Source organism: Erythrolamprus reginae, unplaced genomic scaffold (assembly GCF_031021105.1).
Source record: "Erythrolamprus reginae isolate rEryReg1 unplaced genomic scaffold, rEryReg1.hap1 H_10, whole genome shotgun sequence".
NCBI lineage: Eukaryota > Metazoa > Chordata > Lepidosauria > Squamata > Dipsadidae > Erythrolamprus > Erythrolamprus reginae.
In genome coordinates this window covers 675,494-702,108 of record NW_027248463.1, presented here as the reverse complement: position 1 = coordinate 702,108, position 26,615 = coordinate 675,494, and the positions used below count along the sequence as shown (strand labels likewise).

Sequence of the window (26,615 nt, the reverse complement as noted above, 5' to 3'; positions counted from 1 at the left end):
GGGAAAAGGTGTTTCTTATATTCTGAAAAAATATGGAAAGTATTCCTATTGCTACATATTCATAGTACTGTTGTGCCAATTTTTGAATAAGCATAACTTGCTACTGTGTCAGGTATAAGAAAATTTTGGGAAAAAACCAAAGTATTAATACAGGTAGTCCTTGACTAATGACCAAAATTTATGTTGCTAAATTAAACATTTGTTAAGTGAGTTTTGCCTCATTTTACAATCTTTTTTGCCATCCTTGTTAAGTGAATCACTGCCCTTGTTTAATGAGTAGCACAGTTGTTAAGTGAATTCAGCTTCACCATTGTCTGGAGATCACAAAAGGGGATCTCATTAGAGATCCCCTGTAGAGGTTAAAGTGCATCACTGCAGGCTACTTCAGCTAACTGCTAGCTGTAGTTCAGTTCAAATCTCACCACTGGCTCAAGGTTGACTCAGCCTTCATCCTTCTGAGGTGGGTAAAATGAGGACCCAGGTTGTTGGGGGCAATATACCGATTTTGTAAACTGCTTAGAGAGGGCTGTAAAAGCGCTATGAAGTGGTATATAAATGCTATTGTTATCTGTCTGCCTGAATTTTGACCACATGACCACGTGGAATGCTGCAATGGTCTTAAGCATTAAAAATGGTCATTAGTCACTTCAGTGTTATTTTAACTTTGAACGGCCACTGAATGGAACTACTGGAGACTGAGAATTGCCTGTAATTCAACTTACTTTCCTCTTATTAACATCTCCTTGGTTTTTCTTTCATTTTGGGTGGTCCAAGGCAGCTGACTCGATAAAATCCTGGAATCCGGGGCAGAAACCCCTCAACAAAAACGCAAAACGAAACTTTCTCTCGCCCGAACGGCATGTGCAGTAGCGAATCTGAAACCGGGAAAGACCTCCTAACTCCACCGTCTTATTAAACCTGCTATAATCATTTCTAATTTCCCACCCTTCCAAAAGTGGCGCTCTAAGCTCTTTTTAAATAAAAGGCGGGGGAAGGGGGGGCGTTTGCGTAAACTTTCCTCGCGTCCGATTTCGACTGAGGGTATGGCGAAGTAAGGTGAGAACTTCCCCTAAAAGTGGGAGTAGGAGGAGTTGGGGTGTGTGAGGGGTGGGGGGCCGGGTGCGTTGTAAAATTTAGGAAAACCGCAGCAGTTTCCCCAGCAACGGCTGGAAGAGGGATTCTGAATCCAAGTCGTGAGGGAAGAGGCGCTTAACAATTTACAAGGAGCATTCCCCCCCCCCCCGCTTTATACAACCACTTCTTGAGATTCGCTAACGAGCTTTATTACGAGGAAGGCTCCTAGTTACAAAAGAAGAGAGAAGAAAAGAGAGAAGAAAAGAGGAGAGAAGAGAAAGAAAAACAACAACGTGGAAAGACCGATAGATTAGCGATATGTTTTGATTATGGCGGGGCGGGGCGGGGTGGAGCGCGAGAGAGGAAAAAGACTTTTTCTTTCTTTCCCTCTCAGCGCCTTGTTTACGCTTTCTCGAGGCGCGAAACACGCGCTGGGACTTCGCCCGCCTAGAGCTGAGAGGCGGCTCCCGAGGGCTTTCTTTTTTTGCACCCCGACCCCGAAGCCCGCCGCCTCCGGGGGTCTTTAGAAAAGGAGAGGGAAAGCAGGAGCTGGCCTCGCTCTCCAGGATCGGCGCGCAGGTTTGAGCTGCGGCCAGGACAGACCGGTGAGTGTCTGCTCGGGAAGTGGTGCCTCCCTGCGGAGGAGGATTCTTATTTCCACACTACGGCGCAGCGGAAGGCTTCTTTCCCTTGCTGGTCCTCCCCAAGTATTCTTGGGAGCGGTTCGCCGACTTCCACGCTCCTTTTGGGTTATGTATATTGTTTTTTATTTAGATTTTTTATCCCGGGAGGCGCTGCTTGAGTTCCGAAACACGAGGGGGCGGAGACGGTCGGATAAACTCATCCCCTCGTTCTCCCTCCCCTCCCCTCCCTTTTTCTTTTTCATTACTGTATTGCTAAATGACTTTAAATTAAGAGCCAAGCCGGCTATTATGCAGAGACTGAAGGCGACCGGTTAGCGTGGAGAAAATAAAAAAAAAAGAGAAAGATCTGGCAGGCTCTTCCCACTTGTTTCAAATCCTCGTCTCGGGGACTGGGTGAGTTTGGCTTTGAGTCATCCAGGAAAGAATGAAACGCCTTTTGTTATAACGAATGGACGAGGCATCTCCGGGCTGGGGAAGAATAGAATAGAATTTTATTGGCCAAGTATGATTGGATACACAAGGAATTTTTCTTGGTTCCCAATATGCTCTCAGTGCATATAAAAGAAAAGTTCGTCAAGAATCAAGGTACAACACAGATATAAATAAGCAATCAAATCATATTAGGAACCAATCAATATAAATTGTAAAGATACAAGCAACAAAGTTAGAGTCATACAATTATTTGTGGAAGGAGAGGGGTGATGGGAATGATGAGAAGATTAATAAATAAGATTAAAGTAAATAGTAAATAGATTAATAAATAAGATTAATAAATAATAGTAAATAGATTAATAAATAAGATTAAAGTAAATAGTTTCACAGTGTTAAAGGGTTAAGGAGAGAAGTGTTTTTAATAGGAAAGTGAACACAAGAACAAGGGGGCACAATCTGATGTTAGTTGGGGGAAACAGAAGTAATGTGAAAAAATATTTTATTGAAAGTAGTAGATGCTTGGGACAAACTTCCAGCAGATGTGGTAGATAAATCCACAGTAACTGAATTTAAACATGCCTGGGATAAACGTATATCCATCCTAAGATAAAATACAGGAAATAGTATAAGGGCAGACTAGATTAACCATGAGGTCTTTTTCTGCCGTCAATCTTCTATGTTTGTATGTGTTGAGAGAATTATTTGTTTAGCAGAGTGATGGCATTTGGGGAAGTATGCAGTGCTCTCTAGTGTCGTTTTGAGGGTAGGATTTGAGGCAGTTTGTGTCCAGGATGTAAGGCGTCAGTAAATATTTTCACAGCCCTCTTTTTGACTGGTGCAGTATACAGATTCTCAATGGAAGGCAGGTTGGCAGTACGGTAATTATTTTTTCTGCAGTTCTGATTATCCTCTGAAGTTTATGTCTGTCTTGTTGGGTTGCAGAACCAAACCAGACAGTTATAGAGGTGCAGATGACAGACTCAATGATTCCTCTGTAGAACTTTGTCAGCAGCTCCTCAAATAACGCTTTTTGTTATAAATGAATGGACAAGGCATCTCCGGGGTGGGGAAGGCTTGGATAATTGAGCGTGTTTATTCTGTTAACAGAATGTTTACTTTTTTTTTTTTTTAGGAACAATTATTTTCCCTTCTGGATAATAGAGGGTCAGGTTTTGCCCTCCCTTCTCCAATTTCTTTCATTTCTGCCTTGTTTCGTGAAATTTCCACTCCTGCCAATAACTCTCCCAGGGCCTGAAGGACCAAACTGACGCTTGAGCTGTATATTTCTCGTATATTTGTGTTTGTTGGTAACAACAACTGTGGAGTGTATTTATAGGCAGCGCTATAATTTTGTGGTGCAGAGAGTTTCAATTTTGTTCAGCCAGCCATTTACCACAGACCCAAACACCCTGTAATGTTCCGATGAGAATGTATACAGGTTACTGAGGGGGAGAGTCAAGTGCTGGGAGGTCCCTGCAGAGTTGGGTCAACAGCATTTTGGCACCCATGCAGAAGATGTTTTTTTTTTTAAAAAAAAACTTGGCTGGATTCTTGCTCTGGGGCTGCAGAGAAACAGCTGTGCAACTAGAAAACGTATGCTTTTTAATCTGTCACGCAACTGCATGGGGAAGTGGGACAAATTGGAGGGATGATTTCTGGCAAGACGCAGCAAGTAGAATGCGAGTTGGCTTGCTAGTAGTGGCTTGCACTCCCCAATAACTTCTGCAGTAGGAATGCCAGCAGTTGTCAGATGTTCTGGCATGATCCTTCTGTAGTGCCCTGGATGGATTTGTAGAAATTGGCAGATAAAGCTTTTCCAGCACGTAGGCAAGCATTAGTGCATCTTGGAGTAGTGCTCAGCTCTACTGATCTCTCTTGGGGAGATCTAGACTCAAAGCACTTTTGGACATGGAGCTTCTTAATAACTCCAGGCCAGTCCCTTTTCCTCTGACTTCTTTGAGGATGAAAATGATGAGTGTTCTCATGAAACTACTCAGAGAAAAGGGAACCATAAAGTTGAAATTTGTGGTTAAAAACTAACCAGTTGTCTGCTAAAAAATGAGCAAAGCTATTAGTTCATCTACTGCCTTCATATTGGTTCTATGTTCTAGATAGTTTACACAGTAATTACTAGGTGGAAGCAGGTCTTTATTCCTCCTGGTTTGGTCGGGTTCACTTGAACCGGTAGCGACCCGCTGGTGATGTCATGATGACATCACTGACGTTCTGTTTGTGCTGGTCTGTGGGCGCTCCCATCTTTTTTGAATTTTTTTATCCCACCCACACCCCCTTTTGAGCATGCGCAGAAGCAATTTTCCCGCACTCTGCATGTGGTTGCCATCTGTTAAAAAAAAATCCCCCCCCCCAGATTTTTGGCACCCAGTGTGGGAGGAAGCGAACTGAGGTAAGTTAGAACCCATCCCTGGGTGGAAGGTAGCTAGGTTTCCCCATTGCCCTGTGCAGCAGTAGACACCCGTTTACACAAGTCTACCGTGGAAGCTAAGTGTATTAGAAAACAACATTTGATCCTTTGTAACAGCCCTTTGGTGACCTTTCCCTTCTGTTATATGCTCCTAATTAACCAGTGTTATAGATTAGGCAGGGCAAGTTTATCTTTATTAAATATGTTCCTTTAGAACATGGGGGTCAGACTCACCATGTAACGTTGCCATTACATGATGTTTCACGATGTTTTCCCATTCGCAGACCTGGGGTGGGTGTGGCCTGGGGGGTGCTGGCCCACGGGCAGCCAGTTTGACACCCCTGCTTTAGAAGTTGCACTAAACCCCACCTATTCTCTTTTAGGAAAGGTATCAGGGCTGTCCTCTTTAACAAGGCCTTTTTGGGTTGAAGGAGGGTTGATCTGTTTGACAAACCTGGTCTAGTTGTGAGTAGGGCTGCTCATTTTTATTTAGTTGTTCTGTGCCCCCAAATCAATAGGTGCCAAACCATGGGCATTTACAAAACAGGCATAACAATTAAAATATCCACATTAAGTGCCAGTAAATGAAACCACCAGTAGCTAGAATTAAAATAATGCAAGTATAAAAATTAATGGTGGTAATGATAAAACAAATCATGCAAAAATTGATTAAGTGCCCATAGTTAAACTAATGCAAGTAATTAAAGTCTTGAGGGCAGGGATGTCTGATGGTTTTCTCTACGTATACTAAACTCATTGGAAAGCCAACTTTAGACCTCTTTGTTTGGAAGTATTTTTGATGTATCTGCTGTGCTTTATGTCAGGTCGAAGCCAGAATTCTTGGAGGTTTTGACCTGCCACATTATGCTATGTTCTTTTGAAATGTTTCTTGCTGTGGGAAGAGGTGGTTGCAAGAGGAGTTAGAGGTAGACAAAATAAATTCCTTTTAAAGTTTCAAGGTCATCTTTTGTCAGCACCAGGTTGGAGGAAGATGGGGAAATCGAATCGGTATTTCCCCAGAGACGTGCCAAGATGGTGCTATGAATAAATTGGAACTTTGAGGAAGTATTTGCCATGGACTGTGATTTAAACCAGCGTTTCCCAACCGGTGTGCCGCGGCACAGTAGTGTGCCGCGAGACACGGTCAGGTGTGCCGCAGGAAGCTCCAGGTGGGCGGGGCACTGCCAGTGCCGGACCGCCAGTGCCTCCGACCTGGAGCTTCCACTCGCAGCCCGATGCAGCTGTTTCCGGCTGGGCCCCAAAGAAGGAAGGCGGGAAAAAGGAGGCAGGGGCGGGGAGGTCCGGCAGTAGGAGTAAAGGGAGCCGCGGCCGCCCCTGCCTCCCCACGGTGCCTCTGGCCAAACGCGCCCCTGGCTTCTCTGCCCTGCCCCATTGCCCGCCCGATCCGCCCACTCTCCTCCTCTGCCGCCGCCTCCTGTCTTGGGGCGTGATCCGCCCCCTCTCCTTCGCTGCCGGAGAGAGAATGGAAGGCGCCGTTGTCTTCGCCTCCGCCCGCCGGCTCCCCTCGCCCTCCCAGACGTCCCCAGCGCCCGGCCACGCGCCGCCTCCCGTTAGCCCAGCCGACCTTTCCCTGCTGCCGTTTTCTCTTCATGGCGCAAAGCCACACAGTCCAGGACTCCCGGATCGCTCGCTTCTCCGGTCAGCAAAGCCATCTGCCCAGGAAAGCGCCGCGCTTGCTGGCCGGAAAAGCGAGCGATCCGGGAGTCCGGGACTGTGTGGCTTTGCGCCATGAAGAGAAAACGGCAGCAGGGAAAGGTCAGCCGGGCTAACGGGAGGCGGCGCGTGGCCGGGCGCTGGGAACATCTGGGAGGGCGAGGAGGCTGATGGCTGCTGCTGCCTCTTAGCTGCAGAGCCGGCGGGCGGAGGCGAAGACAACGGCGCCCTCCATTCTCTCTCCAGCTCTCTCTCTCTCTTTCTTTTTCTCTCTGTTGCCGGCATGGTGAACGAGAGAGAAAGAGAGAGAGAGAAAAAGGAGGGGAGAGAGAATGAGAGAGAAAGAAAGCAAGAGAGGGAAAGAAAGCAAGAGAGGGAAAGAAAGCAAGAGAGAGAAAGAGAGGGGGGAAGGAGGGAGAGGGAAAGACATGGAGGGAGAGAAGGAGGGAGAGAGAAAGAGCAAAAAAGATGAAGAAAGAAAGAGGGATGGAGAGAGAGAAAGAAGGGAAGGAAGAGAGAGAAGGAGGGAGGGAGAAATAGAGTGAAATGGAGGAAGAGATTTTTTTTTTGTCCAAACTTTTCTTTAGCCCCGCCCCCCGCCCCCCCTTCAGTGTTCCCCAGAATTTTGAAAATATTAATAATGTGCCGCGGCTCAAAAAAGGTTGGGAAACACTGATTTAAACTTAGATATTAGTTGGAACGCTTACACTTTATTTCATTATAGATAAATAGTGTGTTGTGGACAAAAAAAGTATCTCTGCTCTATATCAGGAATATCCCTCTCCTTCAGCCACTACCGTGTTTCCCCGATAGTAAGACCCCCCCGATTGTAAGACATATGGGGGGTTTCAGGGGGGTTGGCTAATATAAGCCATACCCCGAAAGTAAGATATATGTCTTACTTTCGGGGAAACACGGGGGTATTGCCGGGGGGGGGGGGAGCCCGATGACCAGCGCCGTCCTTCGCCTCGCATTTCCGGGTTGGCGAGCCTGGATTAGAAACATAGAAGAATTCTCCATCTTCCGCTGAAGGGGTTGTGGCGTTTCGGACCAGCGCCATCCTTCGCTTTGCCAAGCCGGGGAAGAGGCGGGTGGCGGCGAGGCGAAGGACGGCGCTCCCCTCCGCTCGGCTCGCTTCGGACCAGCGCCGTCCTTCGCCTTGCCGCGGCGCCACCACCTCTTCCCTGGCTTGGCAAAGCGAAGGACGGCGCTGGTCCCCGCTAAGCCTTCTGCGCCTGACTCGGCGAGGCGAGAGGGAAGAAGGAGAAGCGCAAGTGGATGCGGAGCGCCCGGGAGGCATTTAACCGCCCGGGAGGCATTTATCCATCCTTTGCTTTGACGGCGCTGGTCCGCCCGCTCGGCTCGCTTCGGACCAGCGCCGTCAAAGCGAAGGACGGATAAATGCCTCCCGGGTGGATAAATGCCTCCCGGGCGCTCCGCATCCACTTGCGCTTCTCCTTCTTCCCTCTCGCCTCGCCGAGTCAGGCGCAGAAGGCTTAGCGGGGACCAGCGCCGTCCTTCGCTTTGCCAAGCCGGGGAAGAGGCGGTGGCGGCGAGGCGAAGGATGGCGCTCCCCTCCGCTCGGCTTGCTTCGGACCAGCGCCGTCCTTCGCCTTGCCGCGGCGCCACCGCCTCTTCCCCGGCTTGGCAAAGCGAAGGACGGCGCTGGTCCCCGCTAAGCCTTCTGCGCCTGACTCGGCGAGGCGAGAGGGAAGAAGGAGAAGCGCAAGTGGATGCGGAGCGCCCGGGAGGCATTTATCCGTCCTTTGCTTTGACGGCGCTGGTCCGCCCGCTCGACTCGCTTCGGACCAGCGCCGTCAAAGCGAAGGACGGATAAATGCCTCCCGGGCGGATAAATGCCTCCCGGGCGCTCCGCATCCACTTGCGCTTCTCCTTCTTCCCTCTCGCCTCGCCGAGTCAGGCGCAGAAGGCTTAGCGGGGCTCCCCGGGCAAAGGCCGGGGCGCGGCGATGGGCAAGGCGCGTAAAAAAACCCCGGGCAAGAAGAGCCCTCCGGGAACGGCTACCTTCACCCTGTCAATTTGGTGAGTGGAGGCGTGAAACGGCGGGGGGGGGGTCCTGAAAGGACACGCGCGCCACGACGCTCGCACCTGGCTCCGCGCCTTCCCGGCGCCCGTAGTTCCCTTCACTTCCTTTGCCTCGCGTCCCCCCCGCCCCCCCAATCGTCCGGCCCGTAAAGCGGTACGGGGCTGGGGGTGGGTGGACGCCTAACGCCGCCCGCCCGGAGGAGAAGAGGCCTCGCCCGGGCCAAAGCCCGAAGACGAGCCGGCCCCGGTGCCCAGGACAATATAAGACATACCCCCAAAGTAAGACACAGTGGGGCTTTTGGGGGTAAAAAGATAGTAAGACACTGCCTTACTATCGGGGAAACACGGTAGTTGCTGCCTTGCTCATTTTTTGAATAAAAACTTTGAGGAAACTGAAACATTATAGAATTAACTGCTTCAACCACCTGTGTTGTACGTTTAAGAATTTGATTTTATTTTCCATGTTTTTCAACATCTAGAATCTGTCTAGCTCTGCAGGCTAAAATATGATGATTTTATACAACAAATTTAATAAATTATTATAAGGACCTCAACTCATTCCTTTTCTTTAATTAAATCGAGAGGGTTTTTTTCGTACATAGAGAATATTACTCTCTCAAAAACATCCTCTTTCAGCCACTGTTACTTCTGAACATTCTACATGCTTGCTATTTGGAATGAGGTTTTTTTCATACTCAAAAATTCTTATTTGCCCTTGAGTAGGGGTATCAAACTCGATTTCATTGAATGCTGCCTCAGGGTTATTTTTTACCTCGGGGGGCCGTGGGGGTCATGGCCAGGGTGGGCATGACCATCTCAACATCACTCTGTCAGGGGTGCCTGTGGTGGTCTGAGCCTTCTGCTAATAAAAACTAGCTCCCAAGCTGTTTTTGGTTGCCACGGCCTTGGAAAATGGAGCTTGGTTTTCACTAGTAGAAGGTTGCACAAGGCCCTGGCAGCCGAAAACGGAGCTTGGGAGTCTGTTTTCATTGGCAGCAGCACAGCGAGCTGGTCCTTCACTGTTTCCAGGCTGGTCCTGTGGGCCAGAGCTAAGTACCCATGGATTAGATACCGCCCCAGGGTTTTGATTTTGATAGGCCTGCCTTAGAGTCCCTGAAAGTTTGAATGTTAACAAAGCTCTTTAATGCAACAGGTGTACTAAGTAGTTTCCTTGATAAGAAACCTGGCCTTTTTTTTCTTTCAAAACAAACTAATCTAGAAAGATCAACTTTTACATCTTACTAGCTTTGGGTTACTTATAGGCGTGATGAGGGGAAAAATACGTTGAGAGTACTGACAAAAGCATGATCTGTTCCTGGTTTTTCTATGGCTGATTTGCTGAAGCTATTGAAAATGTTTCACTGTGACTACAATGCCTACTTACACTGAAATTAATCAAGAGGCATATGGCAAGTTAATCAATTATACCGAAGTTCTACAGTAATTGTTTTTATCTTAATAATATCCAGGGATTTGATATAATCCTCCTTCTAATCTATCACTGCTGAATTAATTTCATGAACTTCTTTGCATCAGTTAATATCATTTTGAAACCGAGCTTACTAATTAAACAATATTAGAAACATGCAATAGTAGGAAAATATTGATAAGTTAGGAACAGGACTATTGGTAGACTGCAGTCGTCGCCCTGTATTCTATTGGATTTCTTCCCCCCTTAGGGTTTTTTTCACAGCAAATAATGTGATGAAAATGGAGCTGTGTAAATACTAACTGTGCAATTTCTATTTTCTGGACTTTTGAACAATGGATTTTACATGCAACAGACAATATTTTTGTAGTATCATTTGCATAATATCACATGCAAATTATGTTTTTTTGTGTGATGACATAATTATGCAAAGGTAAAATCGACACAAATAACAGTTGGCATCATTTGCATTACTTTCATGCTTTCCCCTACAACTACTTTAAAAAAAAAACAGGGTTTGCTGTGCTTACCCCCTTTTTCTATCAACTAAATCCTGTTGAACAAATAGGAAGAGTAAGAGATTTCAGTTTTCATTGTGTCAGCTTCATAACTTATTCCTGTTCTATATCTCTAACAGATATTTTATGTAGAAAAGTTAGCTATGGTGATATCTTTTCTTATATATGTATATTTGATTTGTATTTGGTCCATCAAATGGTTCTTGGAAGGCTTACAAAAAAAAATAATGGTTATTTTTGTAGTACACCGATTTTTTTGTTTTGTTACTGAAAATGCTGTTAATGGTAAAAGAGCCAGTTAGATTATGCCCCTTTTCCTTCCCTCCCTCCCATTAATATCTGGCAGAGCAGATATTAATCTTGAAAATCCATTTTAAAAAAAAGACTGATTCTTTATGTGCAAATTTTACTTGATTTTAAGTGTAATTCTATAATACCACAAAACACATTGATTACCTATTGGGATTAGAAATTTTGGAAATTGTAACCCCTGAAAAAGACTCAGCGAGCAAAAGATAGCTTTAGTTCTCTCTAATCTGCAAGTTGGGTTTCACAGCTTCAAAATAAGTGAAGATACTAAAGTAACTTGTAACAGATTGTGGGGGCAATATGCTGGCTCTGTTAAAAAGTGCTATTGTTAACATGTTGTAAGTTGCCCCGAGTCTAAGGAGAAGGGTGGCATAAAAATCGAACAAACAAACAAACAAACAAACATTAAAATAGCCTTTCTTGATTAAATTAGAAACTTCAGCTAATTAAAGATCTTCCGGTTTGTTGTACCATATGCACAACTATGTTTATGGGACTTAAAATCCAAATGAAGCCTTATGGAATCAAAATAATATAGCTAACATTCATATTACATTTTGTACATATATTATATTTTCTATGTGTGCTAAAGACAGTTTCTTGAATTTCACACAGAAAAAGAGATGACAGAGGTGAGTTTGAGTTAGTGGATTTTCATTTAAATAAAAAATGTAATTTTAAATCATACATATTGTAAGTTAACCCTGGATATATATTTCAGATCTATTTGATGAAATATGAGCAGTCAGGAAAATGGCTTTGGGATTGTAATGAAAGCATCAATCTGGAATCTGATCTGTGAAAAAAGCAAAATTACTACTGGATTTTCTTTTTAAATAAACCAGTTTATTTTATAATAACTATAAATGCTGTATGGTAGTCATGTCTCGAATACCATATTTCTGCCTGCACTTGAAAAATATACGGAAAAAAATTGCAAATGACCAGAATAATTAATGCTATTAAACCATGGATGTGGTGGTGTTGGTATTGGTACTAAATATACAATACACAATATTTAAATCAAATTAAAAGCAACATGAGAAAATATTATTTTCTGAAAGAGTAGTAGATCCTTGGAACAAACTTCCAGCAGACGTGGTAGATAAATCCACAGTAACTGAATTTAAACATGCCTGGGATAAACATATATCCATCCTAAGATAAAATACAGAAAATAGTATAACGGCAGACTAGACGGACCATGAGGTCTTTTTCTGCCGTCAGACTTCTATGTTTCTATGTTTCTATTAACTAATTAAAAATCTTTCTTGCCTCTTTTATGGGGTGGATGGTGGAGAGATTCTGCTTGGAGTGGAACACTCAAAGAGTAACTTTGTTTTTATTGGTCAGTTTGGAGACTTAATTGATGTAAGTCAGGGGTGTCTAACTCAATGCCTAGGAGCCGCATCCAGCTGGTGCTTACATATGGCCCATGGGGCTGCCCAAAAATAGCAAAAGTCTGATCCGAGGTTTCTTTGTCAGTGAAAATGGCACACGGCTCTCCCAGGCTCCCTTTTTGGCTGGGACATGTTATGCTGCCCTCTGCCAGCAAAAATAAAGCTCGGGGGGAGTAGTGCATGTGGTAGGAGGATATTACCAATGGGTTTTTCACCCATTTTCGCAAAAAGCGGGGTGTGCAGAAGGTTTGAGAGGCCTGCAAAGTGCTCCTGGGGAGGGGAGGAGAGAGGACAAAAACTTTTTTCTTACTTTCCTCTTCACAATCTTGGTGTGTCTTATAGTCTGAAAAATACGGTAAATTGCCTTATTGGCACTCGGAGATAAATACGTGGGGTTTGGGTTGTGGTTTGGGCATTCGGTCTCAAAAAGGTTCACCGTCACTGCTCTAAAACAATATAAATCTATACCTCTTATTTATTTAGGTACAAAAAGTTATCACAGAGCAGTTAGGTATTAACTTAATCAATGGAAGAAATATAATTTTTAGCATTTTACATTTCATGTGGGAATTGACAGTGTGAAAATTTAAAATACACAGAAGTATATGAACCTCAAAATTGGTTACATCAGTGATGGTGAACCTTTTTTCCCATGGGTGCTGAAAGTGTTCACACACATGCTATCGCACATGCGTGAGTGCCTGCAGAGGGTGATTCAATGCCTGCAGAGGGTGAGAATGGCCTCCCCCTCCTCCTGGAGGCCAGAAATGGCCCGTTTCCCAACTTCTGGTGGGCCCTTTAGGCCCGTTTTCACTCCCCAGGCTCTAGAGGCTTCCCTAGAGAGGGCAAAAATGCCTTCCTCCATTCCTCTGGAGGACCTCTGTAAGCTGAAAATGCCCTCCCATAGTCTCTGTGTGAGCCAAAAATCAACTGGCTGGCATGCACATGCACTTTGGAGCTGAGCTAAGGCAGTGGCTTGTGTACCAGCAGATATAGCTCCGCATGCCACCTGTGGCACCCGTGCTATAGGTTCACCATCACCTGGTAAGCAATTAAGTGAAAATAGATGGCATAAGTGCATGATTTAAATAGATTCAGAATTAAAATCAAATTACCTTAGGAAGACTGAAAAGCCTCTTGGAAAACAAACCTTTTGAGATAAACAGATAGATTCGTCTAGTTTCATTTTGTATCGACCTTTTTTCTTTCTTTCTTTGACTCAGTCTACTCTAAGCAACTATGCACCAAGACAAATTCCTTGTGTTCCAATCACATTTGGCAAAAAAGAATTCTATTCTAAAAGTAAACCTTTAATACCAATGAAATTTTGTCCTTGTCATATTCACGGGTACTTGTGAGCAATAGAAGATTTAGTTGGGGGATGACCAGACTTGGGTTCAGTCCTGCTTGTGGAGAAAATTGAACTTCCCTTATCTCTTACCACTTCCCTTACCTCTTACCACTGTTCCAACTCATCTGTCAGCCTCCACACTGCCTGCTTTGGCTGCCATAGTAACCGGGGGAGGGATGGTTAGCTATTTGGGTGGGGAATGGGGAAGCTGCTGGGGATGTCTTCTTGTGTTTTATTAGGAAGTTAGGGAGGAGAGTTCTAATCACAATCCACCAGAGGGACATGTTAATAGCCTGCTCAAGGTCAATGGCTTTGACGGATCAGATGTAGAAGTCCAAATGGTCTGACATCTTGGCAGATGGGGATTGAAGGAATTGCCCTTATGTGTGTGTATGAGGAAGTGATTTGGGATTCTTTGTACAGTGATACCTCATCTTACGAACCCCTCGTCATACAAACTTTTTGAGATACAAACCTGGGGTTTAAGATTTTTTTGCATCTTCTTTCGAACTATTTTCACCTTACAAACCTGCCACCATCGCTGGGATGCCCCGCCTCCGGACTTCCATTGCCAGCCGAAGCATCAGTTTTCGCGCTGGTGGGATTCCCCTGCTGGGATTACCCTGCAGCAATGCAAAAACGCGGAAGTCCGGAGGTGGAGTTTCCCATGGAGGGGAGCCTCAGGGGAATCCCACCAGCGTGAAAACGGGCGCTTCGGCTGGCAAAAGGGGTGAATTTTAGGCTTGCACGCATTAATCGCTTTTCCATTGATTCCTATGGGAAACATTATTTCGTCTTACAAACTTTTCACCTTACGAACCTCGTCCTGGAACCAATTAGGTTTGTAAGACAAGGTATCACTGTATATGAATTTTACACACATTTTGCCTCAGAACTTGGTTTCCTTTTGTCGGTATCAGTTCTAGTAAAAGTAATCATCTCTATCAATATGGAGTTGGGGTTTTCCTTTCCTGGACTTTGAATGGAAGCGCATCTGACATCATCACTGTACTGGTCTTGGCTTCCTCTGGAGGAAGGAACTTCTGTTTATTAGCAACAAGTGACGTTACAGAAGTTTGTAGAACCATTTGAGAGAACGTTTGTCTTACTTTTCCCCACAATTCCAGTTATCTTCTTGTCGCAAGAAAGTGATATTTCTTCAAAAAAACATCCCAAAAGTTGTTCTGTCTTGACAGGGCAACGATCAGAAATAAAGAGCCACACACGCTGTTCAAAATGTGATCATAGACAAAATATGTTGGTAAAACAAGTCATGCAATCCATTGGTTAATTCTAAGGAATTTCATGCTGGCAGCATTTTTATCTAATCAGCTGGGGATAAGAAAACCGGCCTGCAAGCCAGAGTTGAGACCTCTCAGCTTTGATTCTCCAGCAGCCATGATGAAGAATGTTGTTCACCCTGCCCACTTTTCCTTTGGCTGTCCCTGATATACTAGCAAGGTGTGGCCAAGTGTCCTATAGATCTACTAATGCCAAGAACCCCTTTTTTCAGATATTCATGCCTAGGCCACATTCTTCTGACCCTTGCATCTAACAGGGTTTCTCCTCCTTTAATTCCCCATCATCCTCTGACTCATTACTGGGGGTTCTACAGTCTGGTTGACCCTCAGTCCCTAACTCTGCCTTACTCTCACTCTCAGACTCGGGTGACAAGAACACTGGCCTGCGATGCCAATACTCATCTGTCTCTTGATCCTCAAAATCCGTGACCATCTTAGCCGGACCTGGACCACTCACAACAAAAGACAGCTGGAATCTTCAAATATTAAAGATGTGAAAGTGGGGAGGGGGAGGAGGTTGTCCTATGAACAGTCCATACTTGCAGAAAGATGAACTCTGATTGTTCTTTTATTGTACAGGAAGGAAAATCAGTAGGTTCTCTGTCACTCCAAACGTCTTTTACAGTCTATCAAATTAAGCAGGGCTCGATCCCTGTAGCTTTAGCTTATGTGGATAACATAATTTTAAATATGCTTAACATTGTCATTTAAAAATATTCCTGATTTTTAAAGTAAAAAATAAATTATAAGAATGTGCTAATTAGAACAAAATAAAATCTGTAACTCGCTAGGAAAATAAATTATGGTTCTAACTATGTAGGTAGAGCTAAACTGGGAACTGAGCTTTATCTTAACATTTGTTTTTACAGAGGTGTCAAACTGGTAGCCCATGGCCAGATGCATCATGCACAGGCCACACCCACCCCAGCTCTGTGAAGGAAAAAAAAAAGTCATGATGCATCATGTGACGGCAATGTGACACGGTGAGTTTGACAACCATGTTTTAGAATAATGATTTGAGTAATAGCAACTTGGCCCCGGCCTATGATGAAAGCCAGCCAAAATACTGGAGATGATACTTACAACGATTTTACCTACCAGTATACCATAAGTCTTCCACAAACTTACATAATTCCTGATATAAATATCAGGCCATATTTCTTCACAGGTTCTTCATAAATGATTTAGATGAGGGAATAGAAGGAGAACTCATTAAATTTGAGGGCACCAAGGTGGCAGGAATAGCTAACACCTCAGGAGGATCTCAACAGACTTAACCCTGGGCCCTATCTAACAATGGAGTAAGGTTTTACACTTAGACAATAAAACCAAATGCAAAGGTAGATAATAATTGAAATTTAGCTGAGGTAAAACCTACTAGAGCAGAGGTGTCCAACTCACGCCGTCACATGACTTATCACATTGTGTGGGCGTGGCCTGCACATGACACATCTGTCCCAAGGTCACTGCTCTTTGTGTAGAGTAGTGGTTCCCAACCTTTTTTTGGCCATGCCCCACCTAAGCATCTCCAAAATCCTGAGGCCTCCCCCCCTTTCTTATTATTCAAAAAGTGAACTATTCACATGGAGGAAGCCTAAAAGGCCATTAACTATGTTTAAACAAGGTTCCAATTGCCCCCATTAAAAATGAAATTTCCCCCCTGTGGGGCCTGGGCCCCACATTGGGAACCACTGGTGTAGAGAAATCTGGTAGACAATCACTTAAATGTTCTGGAAAGTGTGCAGAGAAGACAAACAAAGATGATTAAGGGGCTAAAAGTTAAACCATGAAGAATGGCTGCAGGAATTGGGTATGTCTATGTTTAATTAAAAGAAGGACTAGGGCAAAATTTCAATATCTTGAGGGTCTGCAACAAAGAAGAAAGGCTCAACCAATTTTCCAAAGCAAAAAAGGCAAGACAAGAAGCAATAGATGGAAACTAATCCATAGATCTCAGAAGCAAACCCAAATCTAAGGAGAAATTTCCCGACAGAACAATTAACCAGTGGAACAGCTTGCTTTCAGAAGTTGTAAATGGTTTATCACTGGATATCTTTAAGAAGAGATTGGACCACCATTTGTTTGAAATGGTATAGTGCCTCCCACTTGAGCAGGAGGGGTTGGATTAGATCACCTCAAACTACACTCAGAACTTCCATGAGTTAACTTTCATGAACTTGTTAATAGAATGTCCTGATTGGCAGCAGTAGAGACCAGGTTTCCTTAGTTATTTCTGAGTGCACCTTTTATACATTTGAACAGGTGAAACTCCTTGCTGTGCAAACGATGTATCACAATGTGTGGTGGAAAAACTTTACCTGTTGCCTGGTTGCCTCACCCGTCGTGGGAGGGAAGAAACCCATTTGCGTTCAAACAATGATTGTTGAGTTTAGCTTTTGCCCTTTCCAATGCAACTTCCTTTTCTGTTGCTATAATTTATTCCCTGAATATCATAAACCTATCCAGGGTTACAGAATGCTGAGTTTATGGGTGCTTCTTGTAGCATGCTTCTTGTTTGAAAGATTAGCCAATTGAAATGTTCTCCTGGTGGCTGCTATCAGGCATCTTGCTTCTGATGGGTTACTGACGTGGGAGGAGCTTCCTCCTTCTGCCTCTTCCCGCTGAGTACATCTTGCTACAATTGGCTCAGATTCCTTAAAGGGCAGAGGTTTGCTTCTCAGTATACCACGAAAGAATGGAGCAGCATCCCCATTAGTTTAAAGGTGGGTGTTGAGAATACAGTATCTTGATTGGGGGCATTTTTGTGTAACTGAGTTAATCTTTTTTTAAAACAAAGTTTTCTAGCTTAATATGCAGATGAAATATCTTTTTTTACATTCAACTTGTCTTTTAAAAAATTAGGTTATTTTAGCAGTAGTAAATATTTTTAAAGCCAACTTGCAGGTTTGAATTTTCTCTCTGAAGTGTAGATTGCAGTATTGTATCTACTTATCCAGAATGAGACACATTGGATTCAGTGGGATGTCTGGGGGCAGAATATGTTTTATAGGATAGGAGATACGATAAGTTCAATGTGGGTTCATAACTAAGCACTATTAAAATATTATGTATCTAGTTTTGAATATGATAATTATTTAGGCAATTATTGAAAGTATAGTCTCCAGAGCAGCCTTTCCCACGTGGATGCTTCTAAATGAATTGAAATTACTGAAGTTAATTAACGAAAAATCATATTTAGGTTATTGGACTCCCCAAATAATATAATTGAAAGAGTGAACATCAGATTTTTTTAAATGCTGGGATTGTAAAAAAAATTGAAGACTCATTGATCACATTTGTGGAATTGTGCATTAATGTATATTTTTAGATTTATGGCAAAATCTTTTAAATATTAAAAATGTGAATGTAATGTTGAATTTTATATGAAAGCTTTGGAATTTGATTTTTCTGTAAGGAATTTAATTGTATCAATTATTGTATTAAATTGGAAAAGTGATATTATTACAGATTTTAAAGAATGATTACTGGAAATATATGATTTATCTGTTTTGGAAAAGGTAATAATATTTTCTAATCAAAGAATGCAGCAATATGTGCCATGGTGGAGATTTTGTGATATCTCACAATAATCTTATTTTGCTTATAGCATTCAACTCATTGGTAAACCAGTGACTTTTATCCTTTTTGTTTGTATTTTTAATTTCATTTTCATGTAAAATTATAGATTTTTAGGTAAGAAAACCAGAGAGGGGCGGCATAGAAATCCAATAAATACATAAATAAAAGTAAAGATATGAAACATTTTAAAAAGTTATGTGACTTTTGGCTACTCCAGATAAAGTAATTGATGTGGAAATACTGAATGACCACTTTAGCAGTTGCTTTTTAAAAATTTAGTTGCAATTATCCAAGTTAAGCACATATAGAAAACAGCAAATTGAAGGACACAATTTTGGGAAGCATTTTCTGTTGGGTATTGTTGTGGTTCAGCCTGGGACCCCTCCGGGAATGGCTGATTTGCTGTCGGTGTCCAGCTCAGAGGCTGAGGACCAGGAGGGGCAGACTGATGAAGAAGCTGAATCCCAGGCTGAAGATGAAGGACAGCCAGAGTTCCACCAGGGGGAGCTCTCCCCAGCAAGCAGCCTGGATTCCCTGGGGGAAGATGCTAGTGACTTCATAGATATGCGACAGAGGAGAGCTAACGAGAGAAGAACGCAATTGGCTAGATATTTCCAGCATTAGAGGTCACAGCTGGGTTTGGGTGTGGTGCTCTTGGGAAAGGATAAAAGGCGGCCCCACCCTTCCTGGCTTGTGGAGTTTTATCTTGGAGATTCGTGAGACCTGTCTGTGAACTTTGGTGGCTACAATCCTGGTTTGTGCCTTGGACTCTTGAAACCTTGGGGGGGTGTGCCAGCAAGAAGCTTTTGGAATTGACTGGACATCAGGACCCTGTTGTAAAGTATTGTAACCTGTCTGCTGTGAAGACAGGTTTTCCTTTGTGCTTATTTTTTCCTGCTATAAATTACTTTTGGATTTTACCAGAGTGTCTGGCTGTTTTTTCAGTGGGTGTGGAGGTCTGGGAAAACCCAGACAGAACAGGTATACTGTAACAATGCTTACTGTTGTGTTTTAAGAGTTTGAATTAGAGCACTACAATTTACCACTGCACCCTGTTTAGTTAATAAAATAACATTTAAAATGTTAAAGATTTTAAAAAAATGTTAAAAAAGGAACATGCTAAGAAGAAAAACAATTTAAGACAGGGTTTGAAGAAAAGGTTTGCTGGAAAATTAGAAAAAAAGTGATAGAGCTGTATTAGTGATTGTTCCTCTAACATATACAGTATTGCAAACAGTTATTTAGCACAGTTCATTGGTACTATGCAGTAAGACAAGGTTTAGCTGTGGCTATTAATCTAAAACTGCACAGGTTCTCTCAGTGCTAAATAGTGAGTGAACCCTGATGTATAAGCAGTGGCTAAGCCAAATCAAAATTAATTTTGTATGCTCTGTAAATGCCTCCCTGTTTACATATCATGGGGTAAAATAGTAATACATTGGTAGAAATTATACTTATATTTGGTGGCTGGCTTGTTACTAATCAAATGGGCTGTTGCTTAAAGAATGCAATAGTGGATTGCAGTGGTGGATTGCAGTAGTGGTGGAATGCATTGCAGTGCATTTGAAAATAACATGGGATAGATTATAACAAACATCCATGTTTCTGCACTTCCTAAACCAGCCTATACTTAAAAAGCTTAATCATCCTTTATAGAGAATGTATAAATCAACTGAAATTTAACATAATCTTTGTTTTTTTTAATATCCTTACTATAGCTGACTATGATGTCTTTATATGGCCTATTAAAAGCTGCACTTTTGTTACACAGGATAACTTTGGTTATTATTATTTAGACGGTCTATGTAATCCATTTTATTAAGACTCCTAATAAAATGTTACAGTGGTTTACGAGGACATTCTAGAACATTTTGTGAGACTGACTGGTAATGGGATTGGGATGAACAACAACAAAAAAAAACATTTGATGACTTTTGATACTACAAACGCAATGCAATAGTGAATTGCAGTGCATTTGAAAATGGGATAGATTATAACAAACATCAATGTTTCTGCACTTCCTAAACCAGCCTGTACTTAAAAAGCTTAATCATCCTTTATAAATAGAGAATGTATAAATCAACTGAAATTTAACATAATCTTTGTTTTTTTTAATATACTTACTATAGATGAAGACTGACTATGATATCTTTACATGGCCTATTAAAAGCTGCACTTTTGCTACACAAGATAACTTTGGCTATTATTATTTAGACAGTCTGTGTAATCCATTTTATTAAGGCTCCTAATAAAATGTTGCAGTGGTTTACGAGCACATTCCAGAACATTTCGCGAGACTGACTGATAATGGGATTGGGATGAACAACAACAACAAAAAATTTGATGACTTGCGCATGCTCAGGAAGCCAAATCTTGTGCGAGGACACACACAAGGGTGAGATTTCACTAAATTTGCAGAAGGGAAAAATTGGTGAAAATCTCCGAAATCTCATGCGTCTGTGTGTCCTAGCATGAGATTTGGCTTCCTGCTCATGCACAGGAAGCGAATCTTGCTCCAATGCGCGTGCCCGCCAGCCGGTCAGCTGGAGCTGTGCGTGCAGCTCCATTTTCGCTACCAGAACATTGTTCCCCCATACACGTAGCAACCCAATACTGATAGTACTCCATACTTCCTGTGCACATTTTTATCCTTCTCTTTCTACCCTCTTTAGTTTTATTTTAATTCATTTTTAAATTTAAGATTTTTACTTATTGTTTTAATGTTTTATAGTTCATTTTGTTCAATGTCTGTAACTTCCTGGAGTTGATTTTTGTGATGGTATACAAATTTGATGAATGAATGAATGCATTTGTAAGCCACTCTTAGTTATTGAGTCAAGTGGCCTCAATATTGGATTAAATAAATAAAGTCTCCTGACCTGCTGAGTCCAGAATTTTTTCCCCTTGTCATTTATGCACTGCCCAAATCAGGATGCAATGCTGAACCTGGATCCAATTTTAAAGGAAGTTTGGCATTTGTTAGACCAGGTGACCTGTAAGGGCAGCATATCATTAATTACGTAATATACTATTGCATTTTTATTGTGGAAGATGAAGATTATCTTGTTTGTAGAATATTCTGTCTCACAAGGCAAAAATTAATGCAAATGGTTTGGATGCATTAAAATTTCTACTATATTGTTTCATAAAATCAGTTCCAAAATGGTTAAAGTTATGTGTCTTTATATAAATGTACTCCTCAGGTGTTGTCATATATACTGCTCAAAAAAATAAAGAGAACACTCAAATAACACATCCTAGATCTAAATGAATGAAATATTCTCATTGAATATTTCATTTGCACAACTATTCCATTTGCACAACAGCCTGTGAAATTGACTGTCATCAGTGTTGCTTCCTAAGTGGACAATTTGATTTCACAGAAGTTTGATTTACTTGAAGTTATATTCTGTTTTTAAAGTGTTCCCTTTATTTTTTTTGAGCAGTATATTATGAATCCTTTAATAGGAAACAAGGCTGCATTTTAGGGATTTCACAGTTGAGTAGAGTCAAGTCTGGTTGATATTTGGAAAAAGCAAAAGCTGCAAATTAGATTAATGATAAATTAAAAGATGAAGACAACACAAAACATTTCTATAAGCAAGAATTTTGACATGGATCAGTTTTTAGATATCCTATATAAGTATAAAAATCAGGAGTTGAGTTTGTGCCTATTTTTTAAAAAATAGATATGGTGAAACTCATTTAAAAAACACATCATTCTGTTTTTGAAGTAGCAGTCATTTAGAAAGTAAGCTAGTTCATTTTTGAATTCTATGTAAACTATGGGACATTTTGAGTCTTTTCCAGAATTCAGTCGGTGAGTGTAATGCTCAATACAGATTTCTTTGCTCTTTTGCTTTCCTTTTTTGTAACTATAGAGCATTTGACCAGAAATATCCTTGCACAGGAGGAGAAAATAAAAACAAAGCTTGGCAATATGCCCATTATTCTTGGAACAGATGGAAATGACTTCATGTACATAGTGATGTAGAGAAGTGTAATGGTATGTGGGAATGACCTTGAGGGACAAAGATAAAATATGCTGCCTGGGAAACAATAAGACCAGAGGGAAGAACCCCCTGTTCTTAATGAAGAAAGAAATTTAGGAAGGACTTATATTAATTGATTAGTCTGTTAAAAGTCATGGCAGGATTCTTTCAGATTTACAATACTCTGTTAAATAGTCTTATGATACAGCATAGTAATGATCACTTGGTCATGCTTATTGCCAAGCTTAACAGCAGGGGTCCCCAAACTTTTTACACAGGGGGCCAGTTCACTGTCCCTCAGACTGTTGGAGGGCCGGACTATAAAAAAAACTATGAACAAATCCCTATGCACACTGCACATACCTTATTTTAACATTAAAAAACAAAATGGGAATGTACTATTTAGGGGGGGGGGAAGAAGTCTGAAATTCATACATGTTTATGTTTTGTTTTTAATTTTCTTTTGTTAACATCTGATTGGCTAAACAAGGTTTTCTTGGTTTATAGAAAAATGTATAAAATATTTATAGAAAAATATATAAAGAAGGAAGCACTTTGGCATAATGATTAATAAGTTAGAAATATAATTGGTGTTGTACTTCTTGAAGGAACATTAAGGAGGGAATTTAATTAAAAGAAAAGTATGTACCTGGATGACAACATTAGAAAAAAAACTTTTGCAACTTTTTTGATGATTGATATTAGTTACTGACAAAATACCGCATTTTATTCAGGGAAAATTAGATGGTACATTGTATTGGTTGAATGTATGTTGAGAAAATTTTTAAAAAATTTACACACACCCCCGCCCAAAAAAGTCCTTCCTTCCTCTGCCCCCTCCATTTCATTCTTCCTTCCTTCTTTGTTCCCTCCATTTCTTCTTCCTTCCTTCCTCCTTTCCTTCCTTCCTTTTCCTGCCATTTCTCCTTCTTTCCCTCCCTCCTTCCCACTTCTCTCTTCCCTCTCCCTTTTTTCCCTTCTTTCTCATTTGTTTTTTTTCCTCTCACTCGTTCTTTCCCTCCATCATTTTCTCATTTTTCTCTCTCACATTCCCTCCCCCCTCACTTGTTTTCTCTCCTTCTCTCTCTTGCTTTCTTTCTCTCTCTCTCTCCTTTTCTTCTCTCTTCCTTCCTCTCTTCTTTCTTTTTCTGCCCTGCAACACGCCGCGGGGCAGTCGGCTGCAAGCAGAAGCTCCCAAGACGGTGGCACCGACGTCTGGTCGCAGTACATTGCTGGCGCTGCCACTGGCCCAGGACGGATGTGCCAGCCCCATGCCCAGCGCAGCGCCAGCAATGTACGGCGTCCTGCAACACATCAAGCCGCTGCCGGTGCCTTGCAGCCAACCGCCCCACCGCCGCCTTACGACTACTGCTGTGCCCTCCCGCTTGACCCACGCTGCGCCACCTTCGTGGCTTGCCCTGCTGCCCCATGCCCACCAGAGCTCCTGGTGCAGCCGAAGCGCGGGGCGGAGTAGGCGGCGGCGGCGGCTGCTTCAGGCCTGCCCCCGAGCTGAGCTTCCTTCGAGGCAAAACTGCAAAGCTTACCTGCCGCCTCGAAGGAAGCCAAAGGAAGCTCAACTCAACGAGGACCAGCTGTTGGTCCCTTGAAGCTGCCGCTGCCCACTGCAGAGATCCCTTCGCCCGAACGGAGGCGGCGGGCTCAAGGGACCAAGAGCCGGTCTTTCTCGGCGCTGAATTGTTGCAGCCTCTGAGTCCGCCTCCGGGTGAAGGGATCTCCTCGGGGAGAAAGGAAGGAAGCCAAAGGAAGCTCAGCTCAAGGAGGACCAGCTGTTGGTCCCTTGAAGCTGCCACCGCCACCAACGCCCACTTCGGAGATCCCTTCACCCGAACGGAGGCGGCGGCGGTGGCGGGTTCAAGGGACAAACAGCTGGTCCTCGTTGAGCTGAGCTTCCTTTGGCTTCCTTCCTTTCTCCCCGAGGAGATCCCTTCGCCCGGAGGTGGAGGCGGCCTCAGAGGCTGCAACAATTCAGCGCCATGAAAGACCGGCTCTTGGTCCCTTGAGCCCGCCATCGCTGCCTCCGTTCGGGCGAAAGGATCTCTGCAGTGGGCAGCGGCAGCTTCAAGGGACCAACAGCCGGTCCTCGTTGAGCTGAGCTTCCTTTGGCTTCCTTCGAGGCGGCAGGTGAGCTTTGCAGCTTTGGAAGCCAAAGGAAGCTCAGCTCGGGGGCGGGCCTGAAGCAGCTGCCGCTGCCTACTCCGCCCCGCGCTTCGGCCGCACCGGGGCCAAGTAAGCCGAGGCTAGGCCCGTCGCCCCCGGCTCCAAGCGCGGGGCCTGGACGGCGGGCAAGCATCGGGAGGGCCTCCCCGTCGCCTGGCCGGGACGGTGTGGCCGTTAACAAGTTAGTGCGCAGGGGGTGCTGATAAATTGTTTACTGCCCCCTCCAGACGCTCTTGCAGGGCTTCCAGGCTCCCTGCGGGGCAGCGAAGAAGCAAAAAAGCAGCACTCTCCCGCTCTCTCTCTCTCTCCCTCTCTTTCTTGCTTTATTTTTCTCTCTCACTCCCTTTCTATGTCTCCCTCTTTCTCTCTCTCTCTCTCTCCCTCTCCGCAGCAGACCCCCCCAACACCAAAAGTGCCCAAACGCGCACAAACTTCACCGATGAAAAAAAAAAAAAGCAAAAAAGCGGCACTGGAGGGACCAAGACGGTCTGCAGTTGAGTGTCTGGAGAGGAGGCGGAAAGCCAGGGGCGGGGAGGAAAGCAATTGGCCAATTTCTTTCTCGCCTTTAGGGAGAGGAACTGTTGCTGCTCTGCCATAGGGTGCTTTCCTCCCCGCCCCCTGGCTTTCCTCTTCCTTGCCGCCGCCAGACGCTCAGCAGCAGAGTGGAGGGGAGATTCGGGAACTTAGTATATTATATGGTAAAATCTTGCACGCTGCTGCGGGCCGGGTAAATAGCCTCAGCGGGCCGCATCCGGCCCGCGGGCCGTAGTTTGGGGACCGCTGCTTAACAGAGATGGCTGATGAGTAATGACTGACAATAAATGTTTAAACCTCCTCATATATGCTCCATAAACTCACATGAAAAAGTAAATATTTATTTTAACTTACCTGTTTATCAACATGTAATTGGATACTGGAAATTATCACCTGTACCTACAGTCAAGAATTTTTGTAATCAAATAAGTTAGGGGTGTCAAACTGATGTTGTCACCGCACATGTTGGAACTTTCCCCCCTTTGCTAAACCAGGATGGGATTCATCCTGCCCACATGCCTTGAGTTTGACACCCCTGATATAAGCAGTAAAAAAATGGACTAGATTTGAAAAGGAAGCAAACAGGTGATTGGAGCTTCTTGACTGCTAAATGGATAGAATCTATCTTTAATTTTACAACCTACAGTGTTGATTAATTTTTTAGCATTGTTTTAAAAAGTCTTCTAATACCTTTCATACCTTTTAAAATATTATTTGGCAGAAGGGCAATCCACAGGCAGAAGAAAAGTGAAATGATTACCTGTAGGCCATTAAAAATCAAGAGCAGGTGGCCAGAAGATTAAAGAAAAGTGCTTAAAAAGAAGAGGATTTACAATATATACTCAGCCTCTCATAAGTAAATTACATCGACATAATAGGGATTAACTCCTTAGCATTTGAAGCCTGAATTAATGAAATCTTGATAAAAATAATAAGGTCCAGGCGTATCATTAAAATATTCAGGAGCATATTTTTTTAGAATTATTTGTAGGCCAATACTTCTCAAGCCTTTGTTAGCAAAAGTTGTTCTAGCACATGGGTATCAAACCTGTTGTATCACGTGACGTTCATGCCATTTGTCTAGCTGGGATGGGCATGGCCTGCGTTTGATGCATTTGGCCCATGGGCCGCCAGTTTGACATTCCTGTTCTAGCAATTTTAGTCGGTAGAAGAAGAATCCACAGCCATACTGACAAAAGCGATGTAGCAATGTATGCCCACTATTTTCCTAAAGGTGTTGTAACTTGCCTTCATGGAAAGGACAGAGCATACCGTATGATGTTGCAATTCTTCTATCTTTTTGAGGAAAGCTTGAGGTCCTATCGACACTGCTAGTCAGCCATCCTTCTACTAAAGGATTTCATATATGATATATTTAAAGGTTAAAAACACTTCATGGATTGGAAGTGCTTCATTGCCTTTTTTAGGATTTTTAAAAAAAACTTCCTAGCCTAATTTACGGCTCTGAGTTTTTTGGATGTTACTCATCCAACGACTGACTGGGCCTGACTGCATTGTTTGGGGGTCCATAAAAGATCAGTTTAGTATTGTGAACTTCTGAAATGGCAAATACTTGGCTTGAATAAATATGCTAAAAGTTTATATATTTGAGCAACATTTGAAACATGTCTGCTTTCCATTAAGTATGGCCAAGAATCTTTAAATTGATTATTTATTTATTCATTAATTCATTAATTAATTCATTTATTTATTGTATTTATATGCCGCTCAT

General features: G+C 43.0%; 1 protein-coding gene across 4 annotated transcripts in view; it reads left to right on the top strand.

Moving 5' to 3' along the window:
- The first annotated feature begins 1,013 nt into the window (after positions 1 to 1,013).
- LOC139155337 (proline-rich protein 5-like) overlaps positions 1,014 to 26,615 on the top strand; it is a 91,620-nt gene continuing 66,018 nt past the window's right edge. The window contains exons 1-2 of one of the 4 annotated variants that reach the window (XM_070730470.1): positions 1,014 to 1,056; positions 15,470 to 15,583. The gene's annotated coding sequence lies outside the window, so the exon portion shown is untranslated. Of the gene's footprint in view, positions 1,057 to 1,227; positions 1,680 to 2,038; positions 2,112 to 15,469; positions 15,584 to 17,168; positions 17,324 to 26,615 lie in introns of those variants that run through there. The other 3 variants (XM_070730469.1, XM_070730471.1, XM_070730468.1) reach the window with 3 other exon arrangements.